We start from the raw sequence: 27,569 nt of genomic DNA on the forward strand, positions 1-27,569 counted from the left end.
CTGTTTCCAGTTTGTACAGCGTCCACTTCAAACTCTTGTGTCGTCTGCTGCATGATGCTGGTGAGAACCGAGCCCCTGTGCTCTGGAAGCAAGGCTCCAGAGCTCGCTGTCGCTGCTTACTTGGAGAAGACTTCTCTAGAGATAAATAACACTGCTCAAGGGAATTTCAGAGAGAAAATCTTCCATGGGCCATAAAAAGGATTTATCTCTGGGAACTTAGCTATCTGTGAAAAGTAAAAAGGTAAAAGATTAGGGGACAACCAAAGTTAGGAATCTGACTCTCTTTAAATGGACTTCCAAATGTTTTTGTCAGTTTATAAGTGATAAGAATAAATATTTGAGTCAGATGGAGACAAATCTCCTGGGTCATGTGTTTTCCGCTCCAAAATGCCAGCTATGGCAGTCCCAAGCTGCTTTCAGACTGACCTCTCTTTCAAGTCTTTCTCCAAATCATTGTAATTATCAAAATCCTCCATTTTTGGCCCCACAACTGGGTTGATGGGCAGGTGGAATAGGTGTTCATTGAACTTAAGAAATTCCTCCACCTCAAAATACCTCCTGAGTATCCCATTGCCAATAACTGAAATTCTGCTATTAGCCATCACTTTCTCTAAATGAAAGATGTTGCCTCTTATTAAAATCTAAGTAATGGATTTTTTTTTTCTCCTGGAGAAGTAACATATTAAAACTGTAATGCCTTAGTGTGAAGGACTTGATTCAAGGGCCAGTAAATGACTTTTTCTGTAAAGGATTGGATAGTAACTATTTTAAGCTTTGTGGGTCATCAGATCTCTGTTGGAGCTGCTCAGCTCTGACGTGGTAGGATGGAAGCAGCCATTGAATAAGCATGGCCGAGTTTCTGTAAGATTTCATTTGCAAAAACAGGAGGTGGGCTCTAATTGGCCTGTGGGCTGTTGTTTCCAACCCCTGACTTAACTGAATCCTTTTGAAAGGAGCAACCAGCTGAGAGCAGGGGAAGGAGCACCTGACACCTGGTTTAAGGGAAGGGAAGTGACCAGTAGGGTATGAAATGTGGAACAAAGAGCCACAGGGAGAGATGGGCTGCACAGGCCAAACTTTGTAAGAGTTAGTACTGTTTAGCCATTCAGACTTTTTTTTCCTAGTTGAAATAATTTGACTCAATCAGTTTGCTTACTATATGTATTTCTACAATTTTTTATTTGGTGGAAGGGTGACACTCATTTTAATTGTGTTTAGTATATCATTCTTATTTAAAAGTGATAGTGAAAGTTGCTCTGACTTGTCTGACTCTTTGTGACCCCATGGACTCTAGCCTGCCAGGCTCCTCTGTCCATGGAATTCTCTAGGCCAGAATACTGGAGTGGGTAGCCATTCCCTTCTTCAAGGGATCTTCCCAATGCAGGGATCAAACCCAGGTCTCCCACATTGCAGGCAGATTCTTTATCATCTGAGCAGTCACACGACAAGGCAGCTCCCATTCTATCACTGAACAGCTCAGGATACTAGTCACATCATGAAAATTGCTAAACATTAAAAGGGAAACATTTTTGCATACAAAAAAAATTCAGATTGTATTATGCTCTCTCTCCCCTTCCTCTGTTTTCACTGAACATTTTTGATGCTTGAATTATGTTATGGATGGTCTGATTCAAGAAAATCAGAATGGCGTTCTGATTTTCTTGAAGCTGTGCATAAAAGAAGCTTTTTCCAAACAGGGTTTTATTTCAGGATCAATGAAAGCTGATGCATGGCTCTTAGTCTTAGCTGTGACATATTCTTAAAGGAAAAAGAGAATTATCTATAAGCTTTTTCAAGCCTCATTCAGGTGTTCGTGGACACGTAGGGGAAAATGCATGATATCCACAGAACTGTCATGGCTGACCCACACCACAGAGGGATTGAGCTTGAGTGGTCTTGAGTGGCTTCAGTGGTCTTCCAGGAGTGGGGTGTGGTTTGACTAAGATGTGACTCCTTGTTGCCAGTTCCTCCTGAGTCACGCTGCGAACATGGAAGATGAAAAATTTAAAATTAGCAATGGAGCCTGCAGCTATGGACCAGGCAAGCTAGAATCATCATCTCAGCCTCTTGAGAAGACTACTGCTGACCACTGGACTGGGGATAGCAAGGACGGTGGGTTGTTAAATTGGTGCCTTCATGTCACTCTGAGACGTGCTGGCTTCTCTCCACTTGGGAATAGGCCCAATGCCTTGGATACAGTCTAATTATCTTTTTATACATTCATAAAGAAGTTTATTTTTGGTAAAGTCACTAAAACTGGAATAGACTTGATTGGTTTATATTGGAAAAGTAATTTGGGGCTCATCATCCAAATTACATTAAAAATGCTGAAATGCATTCCAGTTATTACCTAATCTAGCCTACTTCTTTTTTATCAGGGAGATGGAATAACATTCAAATTATAGGGCTTGTGTATATTTTGTGTCCCTAAGTATAAGCTATTAAGAGAAAAACTGTTTTAAAAAGGGGACTGTTAATATTCACTGTATGGTTTATAGATGGACCCCCTTCTTCCCTCTGCAGGATATTGTTGGAGATCTGAATGCAGAAAGGACAAAAGATCCTCATCAACTGTGCTGTACACAGCCAGCCCTGGAGGAAAGGGTGGTACCTGCATGAGTCAGGGTGCCTCCAGAGAAACAGAACCAGTAGGGCGCACACACATGCATGCCAATACACACACACACAGTCAGTCCTCACTATTCATGGTAGTTATGTTTCATAAAGTCTACAAACATTGAATTAGTAAGTACAGAGTCATGGTTCCTAGGGGAAATACAGTGTGGTTCCTATGAGCTTCTGGTCACATTCCCATCAACTGATCAAAATATAATCTTGTTTTATCTGTATTTCTGTTTAAAGACACCTTACTTAATATACACTCTTGATTCATTAACGTTGAACTCACGGCCTGCAGCTCTGTAACCGATGCCTGAAGGAAGTCTGTTTCCTCACGGGGCTCAATCACAGCCGTCTGGCATTAGGAACACTGGACAAGCACTTCAGCATGATGCTTAGGAGCATCTGCAAACAGTAAAATCACCAACAAAAAATGTAAAAATATGAAAATCATGGTGCTACATACACCGTGTAAAGAACACTTGTTTACAGTCTGAGAGCTGAACAAGAAGGCAGAGCGTCATCTCGTTCAACCTTAGATAGAAACGAATGGATTAGGTGACAAATTCTTTACCACTCTACATGTAGCCAGGAATGACTGTGGAAGCACCAGAAGTGTTAATTTGGGGGTAATACTAAATTTTAACAAGTAGGCAAAGTCACAAATACAGAATCTGTGAATAATGAGGATCAAATGTATACCGAACAAGATTTATTTAAAGCAATCAGCCTTCACGATTGTGGGGACTTGCAAGGCTGGAAACTCTCTGGCAAGAGCTGAAGCTGCACATTTTAACAGGTGGAACTTCTACATCAGGGAAACCTCAGTTTTGCTCTTAAGGCCTTTCAAGTGAGTGGATGAAGCCCTCAGACTGTGAAGATCTTTATTTAATGCTAGTTGATTGTACACGTCAACAGCATCTACAAAATAACTTCACAGCAACATCTTAACTAGTTTTTAATCGAACAATGGGGTGCTATCATCTAGCCAAGCTCACACATTAAATTAACCATCACAGCATGCAATTTAGAGTCCAGGATAGTGGCCCTGGAGATCTTCCCTTTGCATTTTCCTAGAAGCTTGTATGAGAAAGCATCAGTCTATCATAAACCCCACCCTCTTCCTAAGTCAGTGTTTGTTCCATGTACTTTGACAACTTCCAGTCTGCAAAGGGACCTCACTCTGTCAGAGCACTGAGCACAGTGGGTGGAAGTGATAAGGATCTTTCATGTGAGGTGTTTAAAAGGGACAAAGGTATAAATAGCCAGTGGGAATTTGCTGTGTGACTCAGGGAACTCAAACTGGGGCTCTGTAACAACCTAGAGGGGTGGGCTAGAGAAGGAAATGGCAAACCACTCCAGTATTCTTGCCTAGAGAATCCCGTGGACAGAGGAGCCTGGTGGGCTGCTGTCCATAGGGTCGCACAGAGTCGGACAGGACTGAAGTGACTTAGCATGCATGATGCATTGGATAAGGAAATGGCAACCCACTCCAGTATTCTTGCCTGGAGGATCCCAGGGACAGAGGAGCCTGGTGGGCAGCCATCTATGGGGGCATACAGAGTTGGACACGACTGAAGCAACTTAGCAGCAACAGAGGGCTGGGCTGGGGAGGGAGTCAGAGGGAGGTTCAAGAAGGAGGAGACAGAGGTATACCTATGGCTGATTCATGCTGATGTTTGGCAGAAACCAACACAAAATTGTAGAACAGTTATCCTTCAATTAAAAATAAATTTAATTATAAAAAAAGGGACAGAGGTTTTCAACCTTTTCCTTTGATTCATCAAATACAACCCATCTTTGTTTGAAATTTGATAATTTTCTTATGCCTGAAAGATTCAGGCTTTTTCTGCTCTGAGCCTCATCCAGCAGCCAGCTGTTCAGCCCCTGCCCTGGAATTAATGACAGGGCTCAGACTTCTCTCAGTCTCTGGGCTGCCGCATGCTGTCAACAGTGTTGTTGAGCAAGAGCAGTGTTATTGCCCAATCTCTAGGCTTCCTCATTCCTCTCGGGCCCGTGATGGAGGAGGAAAGGCAGGAGGGACCTTGCCTCATGCTGTAGCCCCTTTATTCCGAGTGTGATGCACAAACCAGAAGCACTGGCATCACCTGAGAACTCATTAGAGATGAAGAGCACCAGACTTACTGAATCAGGATCTGCACTTTTTGTCAGGTTCCAGGAGATTCATATCTACGTTTAAGATTTGCAAGCATGCTCTGGGGAGTTCTGTGGAGCCTACGATCCTTCAACCCTCATTGTTTAGGTCTTGAATCCTGACCCATCTTTCCACCTATTTTGAATCAGATATTCCAGAACAATGCTGCTCTACCTGGCACTGGTGAATGGACACCTCCATCTTACTTTCCACAATAGGAAACCTTTGAGTAATCCCAGCTGCAGAGCCGGCCTGCAGTTTTTCTTCCCCTGGTTGTGGGTGACTTTATTCTCAGTGCCTGCCCCGGAGCATGACTTCTGCCCCATCCTGCCCTGTTATCCTGCCTGCTCACTGCCCCCTGAACTCCTGTCAGGTTCTACACACAAACATGTGGGAGAAGAGACTGGAATTTCCTCTTCAGAACCGACTTGGACAGATTCAAACACTGATGAGCACAGTTGGAGAGAGGAAGTAGAATCAGCTGAGAGATGCAGGGAACAGGGAGTCAGTTTCTAGCTGCGTCATTTCCAGAGCAATCTGAGGTCACCATATGAGCTCTACTGAAGCCTCTGTTGCCTAATTCTAAATTGACAAGGCATCTACCTACCTTTGAAACCCTTCTGTGAAACCCGTTAAACCAGTTCAGAACCTCAAAGTTTCTCTGTACATTTGCTTTTGAGGCTGGTTTAACAAGGATGTGGCCAGCAAAGAGCTACAGTATTGACTTCACTAGAGGTCTAATGGTATCATTTTTATTAAGCATGGCATCCATTAACCTGTCATTATGGGATACCCCCATGCCATGAAGTCAAATGATTAATTTACCATGCATTTAATAGTATAGTCTGTAATTATCAAGGCTATTTTCCAAACTTCACATTTGATCATTCTTGAAGAGAGAGGATTTCTTACCATGAAAACCAGCTTTAGGCTTGGATAGCAATTACTCATCCTTTTTCCCCCTGGCATTATAACTATGGGGAAGACAATAGATTGGTTCCCAAAATGACCTCAAGCTTTTTCCACTTGCTTTGTTGTTCAGTTGCTAAATTATATCTGATTCTTTGCGACTCCATGGACTGTAGCACACCAGGCTCCTCTGTCCTCCACTATCTCCTGAGTTTGCTCAGTGATGTTATGTAACTATCTCATCCTTTGCCATCCCTTTCTCCTTTTGCCTTCACTCTTTCCCAGCATCAGGGTCTTTTTCAATGAGTCAGCTCTTTGCTTCAGGTGGCCAAAGTATTGGACTTTCAGCTCTAGCAACAGTCCTTCCAATGAATATTCAGGGTTGACTTCCTTTAGGATTGACTGGTTTGATCTCCTTGCTGTCCAAGTGACTTTTAAGAGTCTTCTCCAGCACCACAGTTCTAAAGCATCAATTCTTCAGTGCTTACCTTTCTTCATGGACCATCTTTCATATTGGCATAAGACTTGGTCCCTAAGAAGGCTAACATCACCAAAGAACTGATGCTTTTCCCACTTAAACTGTGTCAATTTCTAGCCTCATCTCCCATGTCTCTAGAAGGGGAGAACATTTAGTCATAAGCTGATCAATAAACACCAGCCTGCAATTTGCTGAGGGTCGTTTTCTTGACTCGTCTGAACCAACACACGCTTATTGTGATTGCCATTGTGTCTAGACTAAGTGCCTGTCAGTAGATGTGCAAGTCAACCTGAGCAAAGGAAATTGACTAGACAAATGAACTGACTAACATGTGCCTGGAACACTCTGAGCTGTTCTGCTGTACAACTCTAGGGGGTACTATGGTTATCTGTGTAAACAGAGTTCATGAGCAGTGCGCAACCTGTAAGACGGCATGTGGTGGCCCTGGGAACATTCTTTCCCTGGCTCTACCTTGTCATCCATCTGCTATTGCCTAAATACCATCTCAGAAAAGCTTTCTTGACCATTTCATCATAAGGGGCTGCACTCTTACACCCCACTCTGTTTATTTCCTTCATTGTACTTACCACAGTCTGAAAGGATCTGGTTTAGTCTCTGCTTTTCTATACTAAACTGGAAGTTTCTGGAGGGCAGGGGTGTTATCTGTTTGATACACAGGAGGTGCTTAATATGTATTTGTGGACTGAGTGAATGAGATACTTAATATATGCATTTAAAGCAATGCCTGAAAGAAGGGAGATTACTTCAGGAATCTTTTACCCTATCATCAAAATGCTTAACTAAAATTTTTCCCATGGTTATTCTTTCTGGAATTTTTTGTTTTGTATAACTTCTGTCCTGTTTTACTTTGCCTTGTCTCTTATCCTCTGCTATCTTAAGGTAAAAATAATAACTTTAAACATCTCTAAAATGAGAGAAGCACCTGGTATGAGTGCCCACCGAATACCAGGCATGGTTACCAATACAAAGTAGTGAAAACCATGGTCTTTACATCAATTATAAAGCAAGACACAAACATGAAACGTCGATGCTTTTTAATAATTCAGGCTATGCCTATGTTCTTAAGGATTGATAGAGAAGGGGACTATCTTTCTCTGCTCAATATCCTTAGAACCAGAAAGATAATCCACTAAATATATTTTTTTCTAGTACAATAAAAATAATTAACACCAATTTGAGGAAAGAACAGAAGAGTTGTCACAGACAAAAACATGATTAATTACCAAATTAGCTCTGTAAACACAATTGCTTCAGAGGCCTGTATGTTTAGCCTGAGACACTCAGAGACTTGATAAAGGTTGGTGCTAAGTCTGAGAGTCTTAAAGGGAATGTAGTGGGATTCCTGATTTGAATCTAAACTCTTTCCACCAGCAAGACTAGAATATATCCAAGTTCCTCTGAGTACAGCCAGGCGAACAACTCTCAGATGTACACTTGCATGAGTAAATTGTCAAGAGTGCCTCTGTGTGGGGTCAGGGACCAGAGACCAGGAAGGACTCTGGTCTGAGCCTGTGGAAAGAGGGCAGATGCCCAAGGAGCTGCCATCAGGAAGGGTCTGAGTCACAGAGCTGCGGGAGGGTCCCCTGGTGTCTAGTGGGTGGAGGCTGGCCTACTACCTGTGTCTTAAGGAGTCCACGAGACACAATGCTGGCACCTTGAGGGTCGACTCTTGGGCTCATCAGGAGAAAAGATATTACATCATTCATGGAGGATATTTAGAGGAATGGCAGACTTGGCTGGAAGCATACACGTGGGGGCATAAGGATAGCTGGCGTGGGAAAAGAAGAACATGGCAGAGGCCATGTGTTTGTGGCACATAGTGAGTATACGTCAAACAATGTGTGGGGTGAAACTTCTGGTGTGACTCTGAGGGGCCTCAGAGATCACACATCACTCAGGTGAGGTGATGCAGGGAGGTTCTATTGCTGTGACTCATAGGCCAATAAAGCTAGACAGACTCAGCGTATAGAGTTTGCAAATATTTGAAGAGTTGGGCCCATAATGTAGCAGAAAGATGTGAGCGAGAAGATTGGGAGTAGGACCATGCACATCACTTTCCAGAAACAGGGTCTTGTAGGGGGTGGATGGGAAACCAGGGTGCAAAGATAGACTGTGGCCAGAAGCAGTGGCCCTGAATGACCAAGCTAAAGATATTGTCATTGGAGGCTAATCAGAAGGAAAGTGATGCAAGGAAATCAGGATTCAGGGAGACTTACCTGGTCCTGGTGTTTAGTAGTAGTTTTCAAACTTGCTTTAACATTGGAAACATTTTTGTGAAATGAAATTTAATGAGGATGCTTTGTAGGTATGAAGTAGATCAGACCAGAATGGTATTAATAGAAAGGGAGGGTAGAAAAAGCTGGGGCCTGGGTTACACTGTGATGCCCAACAGATACTTCTTGGTGGTGCAGTAGTTGGAAGTTTAAGCTTGTTTTTCTCACCTGTATTTCCTAATATAAACAGTTATTAGTATCATAATTAAAAATTCCAAAATTATTTTAAAAACTAAAACAATTCACTGCTTTGTATTTAGAATCAGTTCATGGCGAGCCTCCTCAAAAAACTTTCTTTCTTTCTCTGAACCTCATGTATTTTCTTCTAATATATCATCTTGTATGCTCTTTGAAACTTGTGAATGGATTCACAGAGGTGCTGTTTTGGTCCATTCAGGCCACTGTAACACTATACCATAGACTGAGTGGCTTATAATCAACAGAAACTTATTTCTCACTGTTTGGAGGCTGGAAAGTCCAAGAGCAAGGCACCAGAGCATTTGACTTCTGGCAAGAACCCACTTCTTACATGTGTGAGTGTGTGTGTGTGTGTGTGTGTGTGAATATGCATATATATGAATGAAGAAACGATGCAGTACAAGGAACAGTGCTCGGATGGCAAATTCGTTAGCCAGTAAATCTGAGATTGATTAAAAGTCCTGCTATTCTCTCCTGGGTATGCCCTGTCCCAATAGATGACTCACTCAAATTCACACTGGGCCCAACCACAGAGGAGCAGCAGTGACTAAAAGTGACTAAGCACTTTAGGAAATCAACATTCTGGTTTCTCAAATGTTGAGTCTGATTATAGTTTCACATCTTGGGACCCGCCTCACTCTGGCACAGCTTCATTCAAAATCTCCCCAGAGAGGGTGTGGGGCAGACACAAGAGCCCCCGGGGCTTGAAAAGAACTTTGAGAGGCTAATTGTCTGTGGAGATGAATGGTTACAGTCAGTGGGCCCTCGAAACTGGAATGTAGCTTATGAAATAGAACATTATTATTCCAAAACCCACTCTATGCAGAGGAAGTGGAACTTCTCTAGCCAATTGGTGAGCTGAGCTTCTCAGTTGTTTACCTCTGGGCTTCACGTTCGAGAAGAGCTTATTTCCTAAGGCCTCACCAGCCACAGGGAGAGAAATCAAGGATCTGAGTTACAAAGAGGTATTTGATTGCAGGCACCACCTGGTTTCCCAGGATGTCAACATTTGCCAGAGCTCAAAGAAGCTGCTTGGGCTGTTCCTGCCCCAGGTTTGAACTTAATGACCCCGTAGAGAGGAGGCCTCCCACAGGCCTCAGAAAACACAGGCTGTCTAGTATCAGATGTCCATCTGGTGGACTAGAGATCAGTTGAAAAGGGGCCAGGACTGATCCTCACCCCTTTTTTTGGTACCCTGAGCCCAACCTCTCCCATTCAGGGAAAGTTCTCCATCTCATAAAGGAGTTGGGTAGTGGGGAGCGTCTCTTTTTTTCTTCTCCTTTACATGAGGGTCTAATCCCCAAATCCAGAACTTAGAGAAAGGTCTTCCTTCTCCTTCAGATCCTCTTTAGAGCAAAATCCTGGTGGTCACTTGGATGTTCCAGGCCCTGAACCAGCCAGGCAGGTTAGTTTCGGCTGCTGCCCTCCCTGTAAACAGGTATTTAGATGCCCTTTTTGTGACAACGTGTGCGTGCTCAGTTGCTCGGTCAGGTCCAACTCTTTGCAACCCCCCAGACTGTAGTCCACCAGGCTCTTCTGTCCATGGGATTCTCCAGGCAAGAATACTGGAGTGGGCTGCCATTTCCTTCTCCAGGGGATCTTCCTGATTCAGGAATCAAACCTGTGTCTCCTGCATCTCACGCATTGGCAGGTGGATTCTTTACCACTGAGCCATTGGGAAGCCCTTTTGTGACAATATTTGTGGTTAAATATAGGCATCTTAGTCAAACAGGAAATTCACGTTCTTTAGCCAGAGTTGAAGAAGATGCTACAGAAGCAGCAGTGCAGGTCAAGAATCTGTGGAATGTGACTGTTCCTCATGTTTCATGCTTTGTTGGAAACCATGGTACCTTCTCCATCCTCTTTGTCCTCTGACATGACAACACTCACTCTTCACCTGGTGACAGCTCAGAAAGGACTAGAGCATGGCATGGCACTTACAGGATCAGCCTTCCATGTTAGCACAGACCAACTTTCAAATCTTCGGGCCACTCAATCACTTAAAGGACAGGGCTCGAGGAGACTCACTAAAGGAAAAGAGGAGAACCAGGAAGGTCTGGTATCTGGGAAGCCAAGAAAAGTGACAGAGCCTACTTCAAGGTAAGACAGGTATGTGGCCAGAGTCACGAAAGAATGGACTTTTCCAGAACTTGGCTGTGAGGGACAGGGACAGTGGCAGGCAAGCCAGGGAGAGAGGTGTTAAGAAGGGAGAGACCTGACCATCTCTAGGCTGGGAAGAAGAAGTAAAAAGGAAAGAGCAAAGGCCCAGAAGAGACTGGATCCAGAGCCCCAGAGGAGTCTCTGGGCAGGAGAGGATCCATCTTTTCCTTTGTGAAAGCTGGAAGGTAACTGCAAAAGTGGCTGAAGTTCCAAGGATGTGAGCTGAAGTAGTTCATGAAATAGAAACTGTAATCCCCTAGAGGAGGAAATGGCAACCTGCCGGGAGCCGGCATATTGCATATTGAGTGTATATTGCATATTGCATATTGGGTGCAGCACTTTCCACTGCATCATCTTTCAGGATCTGGAATAGCTCAACTGGAATTCTATCACTGCCGGGAGCCAGCGTGAGGAGCTCCACCCATGACAAAGGTCATGAGGAAGGAGGCTCGGCATACGCAAAGGCGGGATCGAGCCTCAGGAGTCCCCCTGGAAATTCTCAAGCATCTATCCCCCAAAACCAGAGTCTGCCTACTTTCTGCTTTGTGCTTTCACCTACACCTCTGACTTTACGGGGGGCTGTCCCCCACTACCTCTCTCTGAAAAAAGAGTTAACTTACAGCTCCAGTTAATAAAATTCCTGGGTGTGATAGTGTTTCAACCTACAAATTCCTTTGGAAGTCCTCTAGCCTGCCTGAATAGGTTTTTCCGGCCACATGTGATTGCTCAGAGCCTCCCAACTGTGAGAGGCATGAGATGTTCTAAACTGTCTAAATACAGATTCCTTTGAGCAGTTAAAAGATTGATTAGAAATTGTATTGGTGAAGGGTTTTTCACTTATTGAGCCAATGTTTGCTGCTAAGTTTCCATATCCCTTACCTGCTGTGTCCCTGGCAGTGTATTGATTAATATAATTGGTGTAAGTAGTAGCTTTAATGTTTGTAACCTGGGACCCTTGAGTTAATTCTTTTTCTTGTTACAGCCCACCACACCTTTGCTCTGTAGGAATGCAACTTTATCTAAGGCTTTTGGAGGGTGGCTCCTGACCAATCACCTTTAGAGAAAAATAAGTTTTCTGAAGAAAGGGTCTTAAAATGTTAACAGGTCTCCGGGCCAGAAGATGATGCAAATCACCTAAGCTTTTGCATATGATAAGTTTGCAGGAAGAAAGCCTGGCTTGCTGCATGACTCTTCCCCTTCCCCCATTATCCTCTATGCATAACTTAAGGTATAAAAACTACTTTGGAAAATAAAGTGCGGGCCTTGTTCACCGAAACTTGGTCTCCCCATGTCGTTCTTTCTCTCACCTTCTGGCTGAATTATTCAGCCTCTTTTCTCCACTAAATTTCCTCACTGAGCTATCCTTATTTCAGCCTCTTTTCTCCACTGAATTTCCTCACTGAGCTATCCTTATTCTATTACTCTTTATATCCTTAATTAAAGTTTAATTAAGTAGTTGTTTCCTGATCCTCGCCGACGCCGTCCCCGCTTCGAATTCCCTGGATCCACCGGGGCTGGACCCTGGCAGCAACCCCTCCAGTATTCTTGCCTGGGAAATCCCATGGACAGAGGATCCTGGTGGGCTACAGTCCATGGGGTTGAAAAAGAATCAGATGTGACTTAGTGACTCAGCAACAACAATGGACTAAATGTTTATGTCCCTCCAATTTGTATATTGAAGTCTTAATCCCCAATGTGGTGGGATTTGGAGGTGGGATTTTGGGGGGATAATTTGGTTTAGATGAGGTCATGTGCATGGAGCCCCTATGATGGGATTAATGTCCTTATAAGAAGAGGAAGAGACCAGAGCCTCTCTCACCCTGCCATGTGAGGGAATAGCAAGAAGGCAGCCCTTTACAAATTAGGAAAGGGGCTCTCACTAGACACAGCATCTGTGAACACCTTGATCTTGAAATCACCAGCCTCCATAACCATGAGAAGTCAATGTCTGATTTTGAGCCACCCATAAGTATATGATATTTTGTTATAGCAGCCCAAACTGCCTAAAAAAGAAGCCTTAGTTGTCTGCTGAGAGAAAGGTGGCTATGGCTGGGTGTAGTGGTGAAGGTTTAAACAGCAACTGGGAGCGTCACAGGAAGAAAGGAAGCTTGATCAATGAATTGTGAAAGGGTGGCTGTGCTGAGAACCCAACTGAGGATAGAGGACATGGCTTGTCAAACCCAAACCATAAGACTATGAATTCCTATGCTACCCTCAGTGGCCTTCACATAGGTAGTAAGTAGGAAAATGGTTGGGGTGATCCACAGAAAAGAATTTGTGGGACTGACAGCAAGAGGAAGGGGGCAAGGAGTTTGAGGCTTGTTGCAAAAATGACAGAAGAGTTATGTCCTGGGGTCCAGCTGTGTTGTCAGCGATGGGCTAGGAGAAAAGAATAGAGATGAGCAGCAGATGACCCAGGAGAAAGGGGGTGATGGAACAGAAAGAATAAGGGATGGGTTTGATGAAAGAAGGGGCTCCCCAGGTGATTCAGTGAGTAATGAATCCACTTTCAACGCAGACCTAGGTTTGACCCCTGGGTTGGGAAAATCCCCTGGAGGAGGGCATGGCAACCCACTCCACTATTCTTGCCTGGAAAATCCTGATGAACAGAGGAGCCTGGTGGGCTTCATTGGAGTCACAGAGTTGGATGCAACTGAAGGGGCTTAGCACACATGCACCATCATCAAGTAATTGGAATTGACTTATGAGATGGAAACTGCTTTCAGTTCTGTTCCAGATGAAAGGTGACAAGCCTGGGCCAGGTTTTTAGCAACATGGGTAAAGCAATAGTGATGTGTAAACTAAGGTCAGCTTGTCATAATCCATGTATCCTTCCTATTCATCCTTAGGTGCTCAATTAATGCTTACTGGCTAAGGAAATATCCTTCTGCTAACCTGGGAGGGAGCAGGATCCGAAGCTCACCTGTACCTATTTAAGCTGTGTTTGGAGTGTGGCCTACAGCTTTAGGGACTTTTGCATATATCTTGAATATTGACTTGTTTTTAATTACTGGATTCCTACTGCTCTCCATAATGTTATATATTTGGTCCTAGCCAAAAGAGACTGCACCTGAAGAGATTCTGCCACTTACTCAGAAAATCTTAGTCTTTTACTAGTTAGGTTAGGAGAGGACACAGAGAGAAATGTGGGAAGCTAGAAGCTACCAGAGCTCAACCTCGAGGAAATACCATGAGATGGGTAACAGGGAGCATGTGTATTACTCTCAAGCTTCAAATCTGCCAAGTGTGTGTCTCGTCACAGATATTTCATGTCATACCTCTATTTGCCACACAAGGCTCTCTCATCTTCTTACACATCACAGATGCACACACGCATACACACAATCTCAAGTGTTGTGGTTTCCTTTGTAAATCAATAAGGCTTTGGTTCTATAGATCAGGATTTTCCTTTCTTCAGTTCTGGGCTCTTCTGCTAAGTACCAAAGGGGTAACAAACACGAACAATGAGATGAACAGCAAAACCCAGTCCCGGAAGTCCTCATATTGAAGCCATCTCATTATGTAACAACAATTTAAAAAGTCCTAAATAAGTGAAGACCAGGATGACATATAGATGACTTTTTAAAATATTAATAACAGTCTAAAGGAAGTTGTGGAGACAACTCAGGGATTACCTCTTTACATGGTATCTGATCTATCACCACCACTGTGCTTAATAGGATTCAATAGTCTCAGTTATATTGTACAATCAGAGATCTGTTTGGCAATGGCTTAAGAAGACAAAGGCCTAAAATCAAAAAGTTCCAGCAGAAAGGAAAGAAATGAGGCATTTTGCCAGCTGAAGCCACGTACCCAAAGGGAAAAGGATTGTAAGGTGAAAGGTGTTTCTCAGAGATGGGCCCAACGCTGCTTCTGTTTTCTCATAGCCTCAGGCTGGGTCTATCTTTTAGGACATTGTGACCCAGAGTGACTAACTGCATCCTCCCACCAGCTCCTACCAAGCCAGGGACAGAAATACTCATCTATGGCCGATGTGGATAATCACTGAGTCATGAGATCTGTGTTTTCCCTCATTCTCCAGCTCTGGAAGGCAGCCACGGCTCACCAACCTGGGATTGCCATCTGGGACAGCAAGAGGCAGTCCAGGTGAGCTCTGGGGCTTCAGTAAACTGGCCTTAGGGTGCCCCCAGGGCAATTCTGAGTTTTGGGGTCATCCCTAGAGCCACCCCTCTCGGGGTTCTGAGAACCAGTGAGGCTGAGCTGTGAGATGTCCTTTCCCCCTGAAAGAACCATTAATTGAGCATCTATTGATGAATAGGAAGGACACATGGATTATGACAAGCTGACCTTAGTAATTTTACAGAATGGTTAGGAAGGAACATTAACACACCTTAGGCAGTAGGTGCCTGCCTATCGTATATGGACTGTTTGTGTCCCTGTAAAGTTCATGTGTTGAAACCAAATCCTCAACATGATGATATTTGGAAGTGATGGCCTTTGGGAGGTGATTAGGTCTTGAGAGTGGAGCCCTCAGGAATGTGGTTATACTCTTATAAGAAGAGACCCCAAAGAGTCCCCTTGCTCTTTCTGCCATGTGAGGACACAGTGAGTAGATGGCATATATATATATATATACACATGTCCACTCATATATGTATATATTCAATCACATATATATTCATAAAATAGAGAAATAGCCTTGGGAAATAGCTCTTGAACTGTTTTGCTAGAAGATCAGTAGTAGTAGCTTACCTCATAGTTCCCTCAGCATGAATACTGAGGGGTTTCCTAATTTGGTGGTACAGATTATTCCAGAGTTTATCCTGTGGGTGGAACCCCCACTCTCCCTCACTTTCCCTCACTTTCCAGCTCCCAGTGGAGTTTCGGAATGCAGAAGGAGATGGCAGGAAAGCATTTGAAAGAGCCGCCCACCAAAAACAAACCCAACCCAATTCCAGACGACTTGGCTCCATTTTGAATGGGGCTTTCTTATTGTTCTTCTTTTTCGCTTTGAAATTGGTTTTCATTATCCACTGTTTCCCTAAGTGGATAAGAACTGAAAGTGTGGATATTACATTTTAATTGGGGTCGGGATTATTTAACGATTAGGAATTTAACTGATGTTTTTCTAGAAAACTCCACTTTCTGGCATGAAAAATATTCTTTTGCCCCAGTTTTTCATATGTTGATGCAGGAGTGTAGGAAAAGTCATCAAATGTCCAAAATACAATATTTTCAAATAGTAAACTGTAACTCAGTTCTTTTATTGTGTCACAGATTGCAGGGACCCTTGCAGTTGTCACCACTAAATGGATATCTGTCACAACAAATCAGATCAGATCAGATCAGATCAGATCACTCAGTCGTGTCCGACTCTTTGCGACCCCATGAATCGCAGCACGCCAGGCCTCCCTGTCCATCACCAACTCCCGGAGTTCACTGAGACTCACGTCCATTGAGTCAGTGATGCCATCCAGCCATCTCACCCTCTGTCGTCCCCTTCTCCTCCTGCCCCCAATCCCTCCCAGCATCAGAGTCTTTTCCAATGAATCAACTCTTCGCATGAAGTGGCCAAAGTACTGGAGTTTCAGCTTTAGCATCAGTCCCTCCAAAGAAATCCCAGGGCTGATTCCTTCAGAATGGACTGGTTGGATCTCCTTGCAGTCCAAGGGACTCTCAAGCGTCTTCTCCAACACCACAGTTCAAAAGCATCAATTCTTCGGCACTCAGCCTTCTTCACAGTCCAAATCTCACATCCACACATGACCACAGGAAAAACCATAGCCTTGACTAGATGAACCTTTGTTGGCAAAGTAATGTCTCTGCTTTTGAATATGCTATCTAGGTTGGACATAACTTTCCTTCCAAGGAGTAAGCGTCTTTTAATTTCATGGCTGCAGTCACCTTCTGCAGTGATTTTGGAGCCCAAAAAAATAAAGTCTGACACTGTTTCCACTGTTTCCCCATCTATTTCCCATGAAGTGATGGGACCAGATGCCACGATCTTCGTTTTCTGAATGTTGAGCTTTAAGCCAACTTTTTCACTCTCCACTTTCACTTTCATCAAGAGGCTTTTGAGTTCCTCTTCACTTTCTGCCATAAGGGTGGTGTCATCTGCATATCTGAGGTTATTGCTATTTCTCCCGGCAATCTTGATTCCAGCTTGTGTTTCTTCCAGTCCAGTGTTTCTCATGATGTACTCTGCATATAAGTTAAATAAACAGGGTGACAATATACAACCTTGATGAACTCCTTTTCCTATTTGGAACCAGTCTGTTGTTTCATGTCCAGTTCTAACTGTTGCTTCCTGACCTGCATACAAATTTCTCAAGAGGCAGATCAAGTGGTCTGGTATTCCCATCTCTTGAAGAATTTTCCACAGTTTATTGTTATCCACACAGTCAAAGGCTTTGGCATAGTCAATAAAGCAGAAATAGATGTTTTTCTGGAACTCTCTTGCTTTTTCTATGATCCAGCGGATGTTGGCAATTTGATCTCTGGTTCCTCTGTCTTTTCTAAAACCAGCTTGAACATCAGGAAGTTCACAGTTCACATATTGCTGAAGCCTGGCTTGGAGGATTTTGAGCATTACTTTACTAGCATGTGAGATGAGTGCAATTGTGTGGTAGTTTGAGCATTCTTTGGCATTGCCTTTCTTTGGGATTGGAACGAAAACTGCCCTTTTCCAGTCCTGTGGCCACTGCTGAGTTTTCCAAATTTGCTGGCATATTGAGTGCAGCACTTTCACAGCATCATCTTTCAGGATTTGGAATAGCTCAATTGGAATTCCATCACCTCCACTAGCTTTGTTCACAATAAACATCACCCTACAACTCTCTTACTTTGCTTGTTAACTCCTGTTAAGTGGTTTGAGACAGTAAACAATTCTTTCTAACTCTAGAACTTCCAAACAGAATGGTTTTAAAGAATTAATCATACCCATTATTAAAAGTAGTCCCAGAAAATATGTGATGTGATACATTATCATATATTCTCCGTTTGTGAATATAAAGATATCAAATAGAATTAACCTGTTTGTCACCAGCTTAGGGAGACAAATGGAAAACCCCATTCAGTATTAAAGATCTAATTAATGTATCAGCTATTTGCCTCATCACTTGACCAAAATAAAAATGCCATTTATAGAAATTATATAGATTTGTCATATTTTATTTTCTAGACTAGTTTTATAATTATCTTAGCCAAAAGATTTCAGCTAGTTATGTCATTTCTTATTTATTATTGTTGTTCTAGTAACTTGGAAGGTGATTAAAATGACTTTATAGATTGACTATTGAATGATTCAGTAGATCAGTATCTAACCTACACCCAGGAAATAAAACTTAACTTACTTTTTAATCTCAATATTACAGCTACACTATTTCATAGAACCTAGATTTAGTCTTCAGAATTTTGGAAGGAGAAAGTGGCAGGGGAAAAATGATGGACTTAGTTTTTAATGGGACAGAACACAAATATACTTGCTTCCCTTACACGGTCAAACGTGAAACCACATTGATCCATCAACCTATGAATGTTTAAAATCTGTCTAGTTCAGCTCTTTTCAATGCCTGGAACATTTAGGAATGTAAAATTAATTTAAAAACACTCTCTAAAAACAGGTTTCAACTCAGTTCCTCAGAGGAGTAGTAAGCGTGTTGATAATCACCTGATTGGATCTTCTGTTTCCTCAAGAACTTACAGAATACTTATGACCTTTCCATTCCTATCATGCTTGTCTTTTAGACGTCGCCGTTAGACTAGTTTTGTCTGTACATTTATTTCACTATCAGTTGAACAGGGTAAGGGAGACCCTGAGTGATGTCTGAAACCAGAATTGCCTGATTCTTGTTATTTGGTTACATAAAGTATAACATAAACAGAATGAGTGTTGCCTTGTAGGACAGAAGTTAAAGCACTCAAAGCAGAGTGGATCTTGAAGAGAGTCATATGGTTGTAAATGGATCTCAGTAGCCATTGCCTTTGCTCTTATTAACTACTTCAATTCCCACTTTTGCTTTCACTTCAGAGATTATTAAATCACTGGCCCCCAGCTCCTACTTCAATCTTTTGACTGCATATTGACTGATACACAAGCAATACTCCTCATCGTGTAGAAGGGATCTGAGGATATCAATTGTACTTACATAGCTGTAGCTCGAAAGACATAGTTAGAAGATGCAGACTGTATTGCTGTGCAGCTGAGCATCTGGGAGGTTCGGGAACATGGTTAGCACTTGGCAACTGACTGAGCCAGGACCTCCACAGCTATGATAGCTGCCATAATCAGGTGGGCAATGGGTCTTCCTGATTTTCCATTAACTCCATACCACCATGGAATAAGGCATATAGGATCACTCCCAAAGCAGAATAAACCTATGCTTCAGCCACCAGCAAAGCAAATGCCAATCCCTCCTTCTCTCTGCCCATCTATCTAATCAGTTGAAGGCCTTAAAAGATTGAGATCCCCTAAGAAGCAAGAAATCTGTCTTTGGACTCTGACAGCAGCATCAGCTCTTCCCTGGGTCTCTAGTCTGCCATACAGATTTTGGACTTGCTAGCCCCACGATTGTGTGAGCTGATTCCTGAAACTCTCTTTTTGTCTCTCTCATTCCATCTATCATCTACTACCTATCTATTCACTACTGGTGCTGTTTCTCTGGAGAGCCCTAACAAATACAATGACATTTGTTCAGAGGTGGGCACTGAAGAAATGGGATGGAATAATATTCCTAAAATTTTACTGGTGTTTCATGTTCCTATTACTTCTCCCCTTTGCCTGTCCCTCAAGGTAAGGTACTCATTGCTTCACAGCAGATGTAACAGAAACAAGTCTTTCTTGCTTTGGTTTCCAAAAGCCCTATGGCCCTTAGGGGACTGTGACTCCATCCAGAGCCAAAATATATGGGAGACATGGGGTTTCAGAAGAGCAGTGCTTCCTCTGGACTAGACAAGTTACTCCAGACCTTGGAAGGGGAAGTGAAGGGGACATAAGAGGCCAGAGATGTTGTTAGTTCTGAAGTCCAGTGGAGGTGAGGTGGGTAGGTTAAGAGGAAGGAAGACCCTAGCTAAGGAATGACTGTGCAGCAAGTCTGGACAGACAGTCCTTACATAGCCAGGCAGAGTTCTGGTTTCTAAATGAGACATGAAAGCCACAAGGAAAGCCTAGACCACTTGTGCAGAGGCAAAGTGACCAGGAACCCATCCCAGTGATGACTAACATGTTTCCATGGCCTGTAATTAGGAGAACAAAGGATGCCTCCGTGGACACCCTTGTGGTTGGATGATGTAGGACCAATGGGCCTTCACCAACCCAGTGACCTGACACAACTTCAGCTTCCAGGAAGTGAGACGCCACCAGAGAAACTCCAACTTGGCTTAGTTTAAGTTTCTACCACTCTGGAGAATGGGAACGCAATGGTTTAGAGAAAAAGCTATGTCTAGACACCTGGACTGTGGCAAGCAGCATATAAGAGTGGGATGGCTTTGGGGAACTGAAAGGTGGCCATGAGTGTGCAGTGCAGTGAGCGAGCAGAAGGTAGTCCAAGCTGCGAGGATGGGCAGGGGCCAGATCACACATGCCTGCAGAGAGCATGCGTTGTGAGTGACAGGGGAAGCTGTTGAAGGATTTCAAGAATGCCACAACTTTTAAAGGTGACATTGGCTATTGCATGGAAAATGGAAGGGGTGTGGCCTGTGTGTAGCTTAGGGGAGCTGCCTGATAAGCTATAGCAGTCATCCAGACAAAAGATAGTGACAAAAGATGGAAGCTTAAACCAGGTTGGTGGTAGTAAAGGGGATGGATTATTGATATGTTTTAGTGGTAGAAATAACAGGTCTTGTCATTGGGGTGTACTTGTGGAGTGAGGGAAAGTAAAGGGTCAATAAGGACTGTCAGGTTTCTGTTTAAGCAACAAGTAGAAAATGAAGCCATTAACTAAAGGAGGAAAAGTCTGAAAGAAAACGAGTACCTGTGGGGAAACACAAATTTCTGTTGTGATTGAAGTAAGTTTGAGATGCCTGAGTGACAATCCTGTGGAAATGTCCAGAAGGTATAAACAGAGCACAGAGAAGAAGTCTGGGTTGTAGGTATGAATGTGGATGTCATCAGAATTAGCCTTTGCTGTTTTTTGTATTGTTTTGATTTGCACCTGCCCAACTTCCATTCATCTTTCAGGTGTCAGCTTAAATGTTGCTTTCCGTGAGGTCTCCCCTCCCCCCACCAATAAACATCAGTATAAATGAGGGGCTGTACTAGGGTCTCTCCCTATTTAACTTTTTTCAAAGTACTTATCATGGTTAGAAATTAAGGTTCATGTTTGCTCGCTCCTTAGGGATGAATCTCAGCCCACATTGAGATGCTCTAGGAAAAAAATGACTGTTTTTCTATAATGAAATCTTCTAGACCCTAAATTTTAGAAAAAAAGGAAGACAGGAAGAAAAGAAAGGAGAGCCCAGAGCTGAGTGAAGATAGACTGACACATTCATGGGTGGAATAGAAGAGGAAGCTGACAAAAGCAGCTGCTAAGAAGGAACTAGAAAGAATACAAGGTCTGGGATGTGAGGGGAGACAAGGACTGAGGGAGTGTCACTGTGTCCACTTCTGCTGAGAAGTCAAGCCCAGTGGAGAGACTGAAGTGCCTGTTGGATTTACACCATGGTGGGCATGGGGGGCTTTGTAAGAGCTGTTTGTATGGAGCTGTGTGAATAGAAGACAAGTTGCAGCGAGTAAAGGAATGAATGGAAAGGAGGAATGATAAATAATACATGAAGACTATTGTTCCAAGAAGTTTTACTGTTGGGGGAGAGGAAACTAGATCAGTGGCTAGAAGGATATGTGCGGTTAAAGGACGGTAACGTTGGGCAATACTGAATTGTATTCCTGTGCAGATGAGGACAATGGGTTGAAGGGGAGTGGGGAGAAATAACAGCAGAAGGAATTAGAGATGAATAAAGAAAGAAGAGGAAGGGACAGAGCAGGTAGGAAAGTGGTGACACACAGAGAATGGAGCCAAGAAGCCTTTGAAGGCCACGGCCAGAGCTGCCCCAGCTGTGCCCATCGCCTGAGGCAGTGCCAGCTGCTGCTAGGAGGGGGACGCCATCGCTGGCTAAGAGGTTAGTCACTCTGTCGGCAGCCAGACCCTGGCCCCTGGCCAGCCACATGTTGGGAGCAGAGTAATGAGTTTTCTGGCAGGCGTTGTCGAAGAGAAAGGGCGGTGTGGGTGAGCTCTGAGCAGCGGGAGGGCAGTAAGACAGGCTTCAGAGGGAGCCTGCAGCTGAGATGCCACCCCCGCGCCCTCTTTGTTCCTCTTGCCCACACAGCCTGCAGCCAAAGGAGTGGGGGTGCAATTTCACTCCTTTCTCCTACCACCTCTCAGTTCTGCCACTCCAGGGGGTCGGACCCTGCAGCCCCAGGAGCAGATGGGCACTGCTCTGGCTGCCCCATGCAGACCTCACCTTCTTGGTGGGGAATCTGAAGCTCACAGATGGGAGAGGGTGCTGGCCTCTCAGTGGGAGGCCCAGGCTGGCTGAGCCCCAGAAGCACACAGAGGAGCAGGCCTGGGCTCTTGGCACTGCAAGAGCCTGGGGAGGGTGTCTGCTGCAATACACAAAACCATTCCGTGTCCCCATGTGCCATAGACCAGTGCTTTTCAGATTTTAATGTGCAAGAGAATGGCCAGGGAGTTGTGTTAAGAGGCAAATTCTGAGGCCACAGAACTGGGGTGGGGCCTGAGAGTAGGCACTCCTTTTTTTTTCCCTTTCAAATATGTCCTTATTTATTTGATTGACTCGGGTCTTAGTGCGGCACAGGGGGGGTGTTCCTTTGGTCACGTGGAATCTTCCTTTGGGGCCCACAGATTCTCCAGCTGTGGCCCACTGGCTCTGTACCGTCCAGGCTTAGTTGCTCCACGGCATGTGGAATCTTAGTTCTCCGACCAGGGATTGAACTCATGTCCCTGCATTGCTGGACCACCAGGGAAGTCCTGAGAGTAGACATCTCTAACAAGTTCCAGGGTGATGCTGACACTGATGCTGCTCTGTCAGGGCCTTGAATTCATTAGCAAGGCTTGAGAGCCCTGATGGGCCTCTTTCACAGAAACACGTATCAGCTCATACGCACAGACCTTCCACACCCTCTTGGAGTCACACAGACACTGGAGGCTATTCTTTGGGCTTCAATCCCCAGGATAGTGACCCCTGCACCACACAGGATTACTGTCAAGTCATTGCCCTTCCCCTAACTCCACCCCAGAAGGTCTCAGAACTGAGAGGACCAAGTCACCTGGGATACTTGGTAAAAACACAGACACTCTGCCCCCTTTCCTCATTCCCAGAAGACCAGATTCAACAGGTCTGGGGCAGGGTGTGGGAATACACAAGTTTGATCAAGTTCCCCAGGGGATTCTGATCCAACTATTTTCATCGAACACACCTGAGAAACACTAATTACAAACACTTAGGTTTATGGTTTCCCAGGAATACGTGTACTGAAGTCTGAAGACCTGAAGACTTGAAGGAATAAATATTCGACTGAGGAAGTTTAGAGGCTGAGGCTGGTATTCCTGCTCAAGGGACCCTCCTGAGCATTCTCTCAAGTCAGCCTAGAACAATCACTGTGACCGCATGCTTGGTTGATCCTACCTTCTAGCAGACCAGCAGCTGCCCCCCAGGAAGGTGAGTGCTATTTTTCAAGCATTGGCGATGGATTTGAAGTGGCTGATCAGGTTCTTCCAGGAACTGGGGACACCTCCTTACTAGCTGCTATGTTAGCCCCTTTGTGGAAGGGTTCTGGGGTCTTTCAGACACTTTTAAATCATAGGACAAGTTTTTCTCCTGCTAATGGAGCAGGCAGGAATCTTATTCCATTATCCAGGGACCTGAGAAATGTCGCATTAACTTGCTTTATTTATATCTGATTTTAAGTCTCTGGTCCCCTGGGCTAGCAGAAAATTTGAGTTCAGTCATTACTAGGGAGCTTAAAACCTCTAGGGCAGTGCAAAGATCCCCAAAGACCCTCAGATATTTAGCTCATGCTAGTCCCCTTTCAAGGCCCCTGTTACCCAGTGAATTTAGTCAGAACTGTTGCTCTGTACTTGGATCTTTATGGAGGCTGGGAACGCCATGCTTAGGCTCTACCTCCTAGGTGCCCTGTTCAGTATTTCCTTCTGGAAATCCTGCTACTTTTCCGGAGAGTGGGCCAGGGATCAACATAATCTTTAGGGCCTGTGGGCCCATCACCTTCTCAGCCTTGGGGATTCTCCCTCCTCTGTCACCCTACTTCTGCCTTCTTTTCCTGCCCACCTTTCATAAACTCAGAAGAAACTCAGGCTTTTGAAAAACAAAAGCTAGAAAGAGAGGTTGTCTGTAATATAAATCATTTTTGAAGGAGTGTAAAGTTTTCATTAAAATATAGCAAGTACAAACCTCAAAATAATATCTCAATGATCCCATCACAGAAATCACAGAAGCATATGACTCTCATTGATATGACCTCATTCTTTTTTTTAACACTTTTTTTTTTTTTTTTTTTTTTTTTGCTGCACTGCATGGCATGTGGGATGCAGGGATCAAAGCTCAGGGAAGTCCCATTCTTCCACTAGCAAAGTATCTTTGTCTTTACTCTGGCTCACCAAAGGAGCCCCCCACTTCCTACAAAAGGAGGAGGATGAGCAGGATATAAACCTCTTTCTGTACCATATTAAACTCTCCAGTGGAGAGTCAGCCCTCTGTTGTGTCCCTGAAGCAAGTTTACAGATCCTTCTGAACATTGCTTGAAAATCCACAAAAACAGAGAACAGAGGGAAAGCTCATCCTGGATCTCATTAGTGTGAGATGTTAGCCCACCTGTCCCATTATCAAAACCTGCACTCTAACTGCAGCTTGCTGCCCGCCCGAGGCCTGGCTAAGTCACAAGAAAAGAGTTGGATATATTGTGACAAATCACACCTGGGGCTGCACGTTGTTACACAGAGGAGAGCAGCCCGAGAACTGCACCTGTGGGGAGCATTCTCCTTCCTGAAGTTGACTGCAATGGTCTCTCTCACTTCCCCAGGTCTCACTTTGTGCATTGTGTCACAAAGAAGACCCACTTCCTGTGAGCAGACAAGTATTTGCTTCCTTAGTTTGTAGAGCTGGCCGTTCGAGTCTCCATGGCTGTGCTGTTTCCCTTTCCGGCTCGCGCTGCCCCATCTTCCCTTTGTTTCATATGAAACTCATCAGCAAGGCAGTCTTGGGGCAGGAGTCACTGTAGCCTCTGGCAGGGATCCTGAACGGGAGATCAGAGAGACCGTGAGAAAAATGTCAAGCTCTGCTCTGACCGGATGTGTCCCAAGATGGGAGGAAGGTGGGTCTCACAGAAGAGAAACTGTTATTCATCTCAGTCTTTTGGATTTAGAAGCTAACGTTACACATAGAGTTTACAGAAGTGAGTTAACCCCTAAGCCTCTAAAATACTCAGATGGCCAGCTTCCCTAGTGGCTTTTCAGTCTGAAATATTGCCTTGTCCTTCTAGATTTATGGTTCATGAAATGTTAGCATGTGCCAGAATCACCTGGATGGCTTGTTAAAACGGAATCCCGCATCCTGCCTCTCAGAGTTTCTCATTCAATGACCTATGAATTTGCATGTTTAACAAATTCCCAAATGTTGCCACTGCTGCTCCAGGGAACACACTTTGCGAATCACTTTTTTAGATTAATGCTTCTTAAACTTTAATATATATAAGAATCGCCCAGAGACGCTCCTTCAAAGGCAGATTCTGGGTCAGTAGGTCTGGGATGAGATTCTGCATTTCTAGCAAGTTCTCAGATAATGTCTATACTGCTGGTTTTCAGACCACAGTTTGAGTCACAAATCTCTAAAGCAGTGGTTCTCAACCCTGGCTACATATTAGAAACATCTGGTGGGGTCTTGAAAAATCCCCATGCACAGGCCACACTCATCCAGTGAAATCAGAATTTCTGGGAGGGAGGTCCAGACATCAACCATTTTAAAAACTCCCCAGATGAATGTAATTGTGCAGCCAAGATTAAAGACTATTGTTTTAGAACAGTGGTTCCCAACCCTACTGCATATTTTAAATGTATGAGATGCTTTTCCAAAACACCTATTCTTTTTTTTCCTCTTAAGCTTTATTTTTTTAATTTTCTTTTTAAAATAAGCTTTTTATTTTAGGGTAGTTTTCGATTTACAGAAAAGTTGCAAAGATAGTCCAGAAAGTTCCCATGTACACAGCACTCCATTTCCTCTGTTTTTAAGATCTCATATGAGTGTGGCACATTTGTCACAACAGATGTCACAACTAATTCTGTTGATTATTTGCTCAGTCATGTCCAAGTCTTTTGCGACCCCAGGGACTGTAGCCCACCAGGCTCCTCTGTCCGTAGGGATTCCCATGCAAGAATACTGAAGTGGGTTGCCATTTCTTCTCCAGGGGATCGTCCCAACCAGGAATGGAACCCACATCCCTTGCATTGGCAAGCGGATTCTTTACCACTGAACTGCCTGGGAAGCCTGTCATAACTAATACTGATATGTTATTATTAACTGAAGTCCATGCATTTTTCAGATTTAGTTTCAATATAATATCATTGTTCTATTCTAGAATCCCATCTGGGAAACCACATTATATTTGTGTTATTTTGGGTTTTTGAAAAATACCTGGTATTTTGGTATTTGAAAAATACCTATTCTTGAGTCACACGCCTAATAACTTTCTAGCTGATCTGCCCAATAAACATGATTGCATGTTTTCCAAATAAACACACACACACATACTCACACACCTTTAAAATCTTCAATAGCTTCTCTTTCCTTTTAGATAAAAACAAAAGTCAGAATTTCTGGACATGGGACCTGGGTCTTTATCTTAGAAAATACCTCCAGAGATTCAAGTGTGCAGCCAGGATTGAGAACTGCTCTAGATAGTCTCTAGTTACATTCTACCTGCTCTATAACATTTGCCCATTAAATGTGGTCTGCCCACCTGCTGCTGCTGCTGCTGCGTCGCTTCAGTCGTGTCTGACTCCATTCAACCCCATAGATGGCAGGCCACCAGGCTCCACCATCTCTGGGATTCTCCAGGCAAGAACACTGAAGTGGGTTGCCATTTCCTTCTCCAATGCATGAAAGTGAAAAGTGAAAGGGAAGTCGCTCAGTCGTGTCTGACCTTCGCGATCCCATGGACTGCAGCCTACCAGGCTCCTCTGTCAAAGGGGTTTCCCAGGCAAGAGTACTGGAGTGGGTTGCCATTGCCTTCTCCCGCCCACCTAGGCATGCAGAAACCTACCCTGGGCAGCAGCCTCTGCTGGCTGACCCCTCCCACTTGCCTGCTTAACTTGCTCTTCCCCACTTTGATCGTTGTCAGTTTGATCCTCTTCATTTGTTCTTTGCCTCCCCAGAGCTGCCTTGGGACTCCTCCATGTTTTACTAAACATAAGCCCCTCATCTCTGGGTTCTGACCCTGCTCCACAGTCTCCCACACTCTGACTTGGATTTTGGCTCTGTACACTTACTCCCCTCTTGGGCTTCCCTGGAAGTTCAGAAGGTAAAGAATCTGCCTTCAGTGCAGGAGACCCAGGTACAGTCTCTCAATTGGGAAGATCCCCTGGAGAAGGAAATGGCAACCCACTCCAGTATTCTTGCCTGGAGAATTCCATGGACAGAGGAACCTGGCAAGCTACAGTCCACGGGTTCGCAGAGTTGGACGCTACTGAATGACAAACACTTATTTCACTCCCCTCTTGGCATCAGCTTTCCCACCATCCAATACTGGCTGCCTGCATAGCCTCCCAGC

At 44.1% G+C, this 27,569-nt stretch overlaps 2 long non-coding RNA genes across 3 annotated transcripts in view; one reads left to right on the top strand and one right to left on the bottom strand.

The window, feature by feature from the left end:
* Positions 1-575: 575 nt before the first annotated feature.
* The window catches only part of LOC123328548, a 165,727-nt gene continuing 138,733 nt past the window's right edge, over positions 576-27,569 (bottom strand). Inside the window, exons 3-4 of one of the 2 annotated variants that reach the window (XR_006543439.2) lie at positions 2,909-3,024; positions 576-1,980 (exon numbers count right to left, since the gene is read on the bottom strand). This is a non-coding gene — a long non-coding RNA (uncharacterized LOC123328548). Of the gene's footprint in view, positions 1,981-2,908; positions 3,025-23,415; positions 25,041-27,569 lie in introns of those variants that run through there. The other variant, XR_006543438.2, reaches the window with a different exon arrangement.
* Positions 23,331-27,569, top strand: part of LOC123464773 — a 132,960-nt gene continuing 128,721 nt past the window's right edge. The window contains exon 1 of the long non-coding RNA XR_006639805.1: positions 23,331-23,449. This is a non-coding gene — a long non-coding RNA (uncharacterized LOC123464773). The remainder of the gene's footprint in view (positions 23,450-27,569) is intronic.

This window comes from Bubalus bubalis, chromosome 12, assembly GCF_019923935.1.
Source record: "Bubalus bubalis isolate 160015118507 breed Murrah chromosome 12, NDDB_SH_1, whole genome shotgun sequence".
Taxonomy (NCBI): Eukaryota; Metazoa; Chordata; class Mammalia; order Artiodactyla; family Bovidae; genus Bubalus; species Bubalus bubalis.